A 9,124-nucleotide genomic window follows, 5' to 3' on the forward strand; every position below is an offset into this window, starting at 1 on the left:
ATTCATTTGGACATTCATTTTACTGTGTGGAGAACACTGTGCTGAAGTGTTTTGTATGCAGGATCTCACTTAGACCTCAGATAACCCTGTGAATTGATACAATTATCTCCTGGGGCTCAGCCTGGTCAGGAACTGGCCCACAGTCATACAACAAGTATGGGGAAGAGCTGAGGATTGAACAAAAGCTGCACAACGTCACAGCCGATACTCTCAACCACTCTGCGTTGGTGTCAAAAACTTTATGGCAAACCCACTTTCTGTTTCTTGGTTCCCCTATAGGTGAGCTCAGGTGACCTCACTCTTCTTGGATCTCCGCCACCTCCATCCCTTCAAAAGGCTATACCTTTCTGTTGACCCCTCCTGGATCCCCAGGCTGCCTGGAAGGCTGGTTGGAACCAGGAGTGCTGGGGTTCCTGGGAGAGGGAGTGACCAGGTGGTGGAGGTGCTTGCTGATGTCTCACACTTCGTGGTTCCCTCTCCCAGTGCAGACTCGTCACTGAGAAAATGCTGCCCAGCCAGGATTGCGTGCCCTAGTCCCCTTCGAGTTAACTGGAGTCATGACATTCATTCTTGCCAATGGAGAGGGGGCAGATGTGAAGCAGGGTTGTCTGCAAGCCAATGCGGTAAAGAGACAGCTGTGCCTTCTCCACGCTCGCACTGTTTTCTCAGTGTCATGGGAAAGCTTGCCTTTGTGCAGGCCAGACCAATATTGACGTCAGGGAAAACTGGGCAACCAGCAGCATAAAGCACATCACAGTCTAAGAAAAGCTCATGGATTTTTGGCCAAAGCCATAGGCTGTAGCTGAATCAAGCTTCTGGAGACCCAAAACTAAAAACATGATGCTAAGTTGCACTAATTCTAGACACTGTGGCAGGCCAGAGAGGGAGCCCTGTGGTGGGGTGAGAACTTTGTGACAGCATTAGAGTCAGTCCCCAGAGGTCATTGCTTCTGCAAAGACTGACCTGGCCTGTGTTCTTCCCTTTTATCCAGGAAAGAAACACGGGTCATAAAGAGCACCCTAATAAAGAGCACCCCTATCTCTGTCCGCATGGGACAATCTGGGTGGTTCTGATAGCACATAGCAAGGCTGTTTCTAATCACTTAGCACACCACACACACACACACACACACACCTGTTAAGGCATAATCATCCTGCTTTTTGCCCTGGCCAGCTGGCCTTTGCAACTTGGGAGCTCAGCCCTGGCTCTCAGCCTATGAAGATTGTAGAGTGCTGATTTAACACAATATAAAAGGCAGGAGTGAATTAGGGGCCAGTGGTTAAGTTCACACCTTCTGCTTCGGCAGCCTGGGGTTCGCTGGTTGGGATCCCAGGTGCAGACATGGCACCGCTGGTCAAGCCATGCTATAGTAGGCATCCCACGTATAAAGCAGAGGAAGCTTGGCATAGATGTTAGCTCAGGGCCAGTCTTCAAAAAGGGGAGGATTGGCGACAGCTGTTAGCTCAGGGTTAACCTTCCTCAAAAAGCGAAAAAAAAAAAAAAAAGGCTTGGGTGAATTATTCTCTCAATACCATTGTTCACTCACATGCCTGCTTGTGACACCAACCAATCTCTCAAATATAGGCAGCCACTCCCAGAAGTTGCTATGCGTAGTTGCAGGCTGTAAATCAATTCCTTGTTCATGGTGACTCTGGAGAAGTGACGGGAGAGACTGGAGTGCATGAAGCCTCAAGAAGTCCTCAGCTTTGCTTTACATGTGTAATCTCCCTGGGTCACATCACCTCTAAGCAATACAGCTCTTCCTGTTTTGGTGACAGTTGATTGGGATTATCGCTTTCTCTTGGGGAACTCCCTGTGGTTTCCCATGTGGAATGAGATGAACTGAAGAGTAAAATCCCAGGAACTGGCCTTACCTCCTAAGCACCTGAGCAGGTCTCAGGAGAGAAGACACCTCTGGGTCTCCAAATTAGCCCCCCAAACCTCTCCATCTCCATCCTTCACTCAATAGATACATGAAGAGCATGTATTAGAACAAGCACTGAAGTAGCATGAGCCCCTGTCCTCCTGGGCCCTTCACTTGACTTTGTCTATTAACCATGGGATTAACCAGGCAGAGCCTTCATGGTGGAGAACAGGGCACTGGGAGCCCAGAGGTCAGGGAACCCCACTGGGTGACATTCGGGGATCCTTTCCGGAAACGAGGAAGTGAGAGGCAAGGGGATTACTATGGGTGTGGTAACCTCTCATGCACCATTCAAACTGGATCAATATTCTCTGAATCTAGAATTCCTTCACATTTTCCTGTGGGGCCTAGACATATGCAGTGTTTCTGGAACCTCAGTTATTTTCATAATAACATCGTGTTTCTGGATGTTATTTGATGTTATTTTGCTATTGTGCATTATTTTGATGTTATTTTTAATGTTTTTTCTTCTCATAATAACATCACTTTTTTTGCCATATCAGCATACCGCTTGTACTGTTATTAGCAGTTTTCCATTTCTTAAATGGGTTAATACATTTTACTTTAACACAATCATTTAAAAATGAAATTTCACATAATTTCCATAAATGGAAGACTTCTACAACTTACCATGAATTAAAGTTAAGCATGGAAAATGTGTCATTGTATTTTTAAAAATTAAAGTGATGGTAAAAATAAGACGTGGATAAGGAAATATATGTAGTAATATCTTCAATCGAGTTACAAAAGTGTACACCCAAAAATAAGTTACTTAACGGGAAAAGTGGACAATTGACAGACAGTAACATAAGGTCAGGAACAGAGTTCTCCGAAATCATGACCACTAGACAGGTGACCAGGCTTTGGCTACATCGAGGGTCATTTTATTGCAGCCATCTCCTCGAGCTTCAGGGAACTTCTTCCTTGTGACACTCAGATAACTGGGGAGGACTCACATCTTGTTCACAATCTCAAGGCCCTCGATGCTGTGTTGTACTCAGGTGGTCAGACTTCCTGGGGTCAATCCGGTCCTAGGACTGAGTGGGAGAGAGCACCTGTGGGAAATTTTGACCTGACAGTGGGTCCCAGAGAGCAGCACTGCCCCGTGGACATAAGTAGCCATTCTCCATGGCATTACAACTGGTGATCAGGTCATCCACATCAGGTTATCATGTGGGACTGCCTAGTTTAGCTCCTGCTGAGTAAGAACATACTGTGAGAGTAGAGTACTGTGGGAGTGAATGGGCCCAGAATTTCAGGGGCTTATTTCCTGCTGATGTAAAGAAATGGGGTGCTGTTCAGGTCAACAAGGTGTCTGTCCTCCACATGCTCATTCAGGGACTTCCCAGGTGCTCAGTAAACTTACTCTGGAAAGGGCCAGAGAGTAAATATTTTAGGCTTTGGGGGTCGTATGGTCTCTGTGGGAACTACTCAACTCTGCTGTTTTAGCAAAAGCAGCATAGACTATACCTAGGCAAATGGGCATGGCTGTGTTTCAGTAAAACTTTATTTTAAGAAGAGATGGCAGGGAGCTTTGACTCATGGGCCTGTGTTTGGTGGCCTGTGACCTAGACCATTATGGCTTTGCTGTCTTTAATTCATGGTTTCGCATGTTGTTATGGGTGTTGATTCAAGTCAGCTGAAGAGGGGACGAGCATGAAGAAGTGAACACGGTGGAGGATGCATTTTGGACCAGACTTGGATGTGGCACTTCTCACTTCCACTCACATTCCACTGGAAGGAACTTAGCCATGTGGCCAACTAATTGCAAAGAAGGCTGGGATCGTGGTCAGTTTTTACGCCAAAGAAGGTAGGACAGACGTTAATGGAAAGCTAGCAATTCCTGACAAAATTAATACATCAATTTACAGATTTGATATTAGGGATTTTTTTCTAATAGACAGCAAAATGAATATGTAACCATTATATAAATACATTAAAGTTTGTTTGCATGCCATCTAAAACAATCTTGTACAACTCTGGGAATAAGTATACTACCCTCAGGTAAACACTGAGATTTTGTATTTCTTTGATTTAAATTCCCAGAGCCTGATTGTAAACCCAGTCTCTACTTCCTAGGGCTAGCTACAAAGGTTTCCTTCAGTTTTGTATGAAAAAAAGAGGTAAATGGGTGAATCAGAAATAAACACTAAAATTTAGGCCCAGAAAAGTTAAGACTGAATCATACATTGGAAAGGGCCCACAGCTCAAATTATTATTATATTTTATTATAGACATCTGAGTGAATACAGTGACCTTAACTAGACAAGTGTTTTGTGTGTTTTCTTACCCAGAAAGTTTCTATGTATTAGTGCCCTGAACTCTCTGTGACCTCCTGATTATACAGGGCATTAACAGGCGAGCAGTATTTGGAGGCACAGAGAAGAGAGAACATTAGCAGTGGTGCAAGGTGGATTTGTGGGCTTCTTGGGGAGGTCACTGGGGCTGGGTGGGTGAATAAGGAGCGAGGGCTTAGAAGCTAAGCTAAGGAAAGGTGACTTTCACCCTGGACAATGGGGAGCCATTGAAAGCCTTTAATCCAGGGAACGACAAGACAAAAAGGTCATTTCTGAAAGTAGAATGTGGCAGAAGCAGGCAAGCCATTGGAGAGGCCAAGAGGGTTCCTCTGAAAAGGAACCTCCCAAGCACTCACTGGGAGGGTGGAGGGTGAGCTCTCCTTTCCAAAGATGGCTAAGTTCTTTGCGTGTGAAAGCTTGGCCTTTTGGGCTCGCACAGGCCTCAGCAAGAATAATGACATAAGCATTTCCAAAGTGCTGGACTGTGCAAAGCTTTCTCATATCGCAGGATCTATTGATGCTGGTTCTTCGTTCTCAATTTAGAAGGTCATGGAAGGCACAGGGAAGTTGTAACCCTCTGAGATCCCCCAAACCGTTGTCTGTCCTGTCCCACTTGTCCTTCTATGCAAGCAGATTGGGAGCACATTGGGGTGGCACCAGTGTGTGTGGGAGGATGAGTCAGTCCACTGTCCCCCATCCCATCACGAGGTTCCAAGGGCCTTTCACGCTACGTACATATAAAACGTCATTTCAACATACCAATAAGCATGAACAACAAGACGTGCAAAGTAAAGCCAGATACTCAAATTGCCCCTATCAAATTGGCAAGGATTTGTACCATTACTGTTTTCGTGGTCATGCCAAGTATTAATATATTTTTTAAAGATTTTATGTTTTCCTTTTTCTCCCCAAAGCCCCCTGGTACATAGTTGTATATTCCTCTTTGTGGGTTCCTCCAGTTGTGGCATGTGGGATGCTGCCTCAGCGTGGCTTGATGAGTAGCGCCATGTCCGTGTCCAGGATTCGAACCAAGGAAACACTGGGCCGCCTGCAGCGGAGCGCATGAACTTAACCACTCAGCCATGGGGCCAGCCCCCACCAAGTATTGTAAAGAGTATGGAAAACAGGAAGTTTCACAACTCATGTGGCAGATTAACTAGCATAGTGTCTTAGGGGATGATTTGGCAAATTCTATCCAAAATCTATCCAATCTATCCTGGATGGTCCCAGGATCCCTTGTGGATACCAAAATCCGTGAATGCTCAAATCAGAAGTGTGGTGACCAGACTCCTGAAAGAGCTGGTAACTGACTGGCTCCCGGTGTCCTGCTCATCAGCTACTGGCTCTATCAGCCTCAGGCCTCGGAAGGCCTGAGCTAGGACAGACTAGCAGGGTATGAAGGTGAGCGTTTGGGCTTAAAGAAATCAAGGAAGACCATTTCTGTCCCCAGAGAAGGCTCTCTTAAGGGCCATGGCATCGACATAACCAGGAGTCCCAGATCCATTAATTCTTCAGCAGAGAATGGCTATTATACAGGGAGCAGCTCTCAGACCTCCTGCAGCTTCACACTCCATTCCAGAGTCCCAACCTAGGACAGGATCACTCAGAGTCAGAAGAGAAGAGGCATGAAGCAAACCCAGTCCCTGGCCACAGTAACCCTGTTGCAGACTTGAAGGCCATTGTCAGTCCAACAGCAAGTCACCTGCAGGCTGCCCACCTTGAGCTCATTCCCTGGTCTTAGCTAAATTTCATTCCTGCACCACAACCTTGCAAACTCCCCTCAAATTTGCTGTTGAACCCTCCCCTCAATCTCTAGTCACTTAGCAGTAACAATACTCCACCAATGGAGAGGAGTGTGAGGGCATGGCCAATTTTGAGATAAGAAAGAACACTGCAACTCTGACATTTCATTTCAGATGCAGACACAGAGCCAAGATTAGAATTACTAGCTAGGTAATTAAGTTTACAGAGGTCCCCACTGGAGTTTTTGAATTGGAGGGGAAACATGGCAGAAGGAGTACCTGGCTTTGTTAAGAGAAAGAATGGGGTCATCCCAGTCTCACAAGCCATGGATTCCCAGAAGGACTGAGACCTTAGGAGCATCAGCACCTTGGACAAGGCCAGTGCCCTGAGCTGACATGTAATTAGCAAACACATTGGTTTATCCTGTGCCAGTTACCGTTTCTAGTGCTTTATAAACTGCAGCTCATTGAATCCTCCTAATGAGTTCATGAGGTAGTATTATTAAGCCCATTTACAAGTGGGGGAAACTGAGACATAAAGAAATGAAATAAGTTACTAGGGGGTGAGACTGGGGTTTGATCCCAGGAAGTCAGGCTCTGGAGTGTTCTTTTAACGACTCTGATATGCCATCTCCCTGGTCCCCAGCCGTACAGGCATAACATGGTCCAGGTGGTAGGGACATGGGTCCTCAACTGTTCGAACACCCTCTTTGTTGCAAATGCATAATACATATTAAATTAAATCTATTTGTATATACATATGTATAATTTTACACATATATGAAACATATATATGCACACACACTAAAGTATACATGATTTATATATATATATGTAAGAGCCTACAATGTGCTAGGAAGAAATGACTTATCCTATGTCACATAGTAAGAGAGAGTTCATCTTGAACAGAGGTCTCGTGTATCCCAGGGGAAATACATTTACTGGCTTTCTGCAAGTACACCCCAATCCCACGCTTTCTTGTTCTTTATGCCAGAAATAGAGCTCACTATCAAGAAGCAAAAAGACTATATATACAGTACATATATGTAAGGATGACAAGTGGCTCCATGTAACAGAAATAACTATGGTCTCTCGACAAATGAGGTTTTCTCATTCTGTGTGACAAGTAGGCAATGGGTCAGGGAGAGAGGTGTTCTTCATCAGGAAGAAGAGGGAGAGGTGTCCTTGGTTCTGGAAAAGAACTTTAGTGATGGTCTCTCCTTGGACATGCCCAGAAACCCAGGAACACTCTGGAGATGCTTAAGAAAGTCATCAAGAATTTGGAAACCTTCTAGCTTGCTGTTCCACCATCCATAGCATGTGGTTCTCATGTTCACGGAGGAAAAATGGGTAACACACCTGCAGACATCTTGCCCACCTTTCACGTAGGAGGAAGGAAAATAAAGAGTGTATAAGGCAGATGCCAGCTGAGTCTGTGCCTCTTTACTCTGGAGAAGCATAGATTTTTCTAGAACCCCACTCAGATGTCTGCCTCCATCTCATTGGCCAGATCCTTGTAACATGGCAACTGCTAACTACAAGGGAGTATGGGGGTTGGGGTAAGAATTTGTAACTCAGTACATTGCTTCTCTGGACAGAATCAGATTTCTCTTAGGAAGAGGACAAGAAGGATATCGGGAAGAGGCTGGTCGTTGTCTCCCTTCCCGTGGCATCCTCACCCGGGATTCTATCATCTGCTGAAAAAGGTGGGGAGGGATGTTGTGGAAAGCACCGTGGAATGAGAGCCCTAGAGAAGGGCTTCTTTGTCCCGTGGGCTGAGATCATTATTCTCTTGGGCTCACGTTATGGGGACTCAGGACTCAGTTCCTGCAGGGTGAGGACAGACAGACCTGAGATTGGCATTCAGGGAGGAACCTCTGAGCTGGCTAAGTAGATGCATATGACTGCTGAGCAGAGCATTTCTCCCCATTTCAGCTTCTCTCTCCCCTTCTCTGAGCTGACAGGGCACCTGAGCAACAGATGAAGCTGATTCAAATAGAACACGGGCACTGTGGTTTCCAGGTGGCACCAAAACAGTCTCCTATTGCCACCTCGGATCTTAAAACAATAACCATGTATGTAGCTCATGAGTCTGTGGACCACTTGCCTCCTACAGTTCTGCTGATCTCAACCTGGTCAGTTGAGCTTGGTCAGGCTCAACCATGTATCTGTAGCTGTGGGTCAGCTGGAGGCTGGCTGGTCTGAGACAGCCTTTCCTGGGATGGCTCCCCTGTATGTGGTATCTCGTTCTCCAGCAGGCTAGCCTGGGAATGTTCACATGACAGTCACATGGGCTCAAGAGAGGGAGGGGACACATGCAAGGACTTATGAGTTGTTAGGTGAGAACTGGCACCCCATCACTTCCACCTTGTTTTACTGTCAAAGCAAGTCAAGAGTCCAGCCCAGACTCTGAATGAGTGGACCTGCAGAATCGCATGGCAAAAGGTGTGTGTATAGAGAGGTGATAACAGTTGTGGCCATTCAGATGCATCACTCTGGCTCTGCAGGGTGGAGAATAATGGCAGGCAGACTACATAGTCTTAAACGAGCTCAGGTGAGAGGCAAAGTATAGATTTTCTGCAGAGAAATGTTATGTGAGTGGAGCTTCCTGAGCACTTTTGAGGAGCTGGGAACTGGATTAGTTCTGTCTTAGAGGCTGGGAGAACACCTGGGCATGAAGGCATTTATCTCAGTTTGAAGGAGGAATAAGATCTAGGAAGCTCCACCCAAGCAGGCCCTGCATGGATAGGACCCCAGAGGCCACAAGAGCCAAGAGATTACTCTAAATGCCATCCCTGGATGTGTCAGCTCAGGCATGGTCACACTATTTGGGGACACGGTGGAGAGTCTTGGCCTGGGGTGCAGTCCTGGCTCCATCTTTGAAGCAGGTGTGGCTGCATGGACTCTGCCCACAAGAGGGCAGCAGAGAATTCTCAGCCAAATTGGTGCCTCTGGCCAGAATCAGGAGATGAAGTTAGGATGCCTTCAGGCCCAGACGTGGACAGTAAACAATGTCCTGTGTAGGAAGGAAGGGGTGCTTTGCACTTAAGGACTCAGGCTCTGGAGCCAGACTGCGAGGTTCACATCCCAGCTCTGTCACCAGGGCCGGCTTCATGGACGTGAGACCTGTGCGGTCACACAGACCCGGCTCTCTGAAGGCC

The sequence above is a fragment of the Equus caballus genome, chromosome 3 (assembly GCF_041296265.1).
Source record: "Equus caballus isolate H_3958 breed thoroughbred chromosome 3, TB-T2T, whole genome shotgun sequence".
NCBI classification, from domain to species: domain Eukaryota; kingdom Metazoa; phylum Chordata; class Mammalia; order Perissodactyla; family Equidae; genus Equus; species Equus caballus.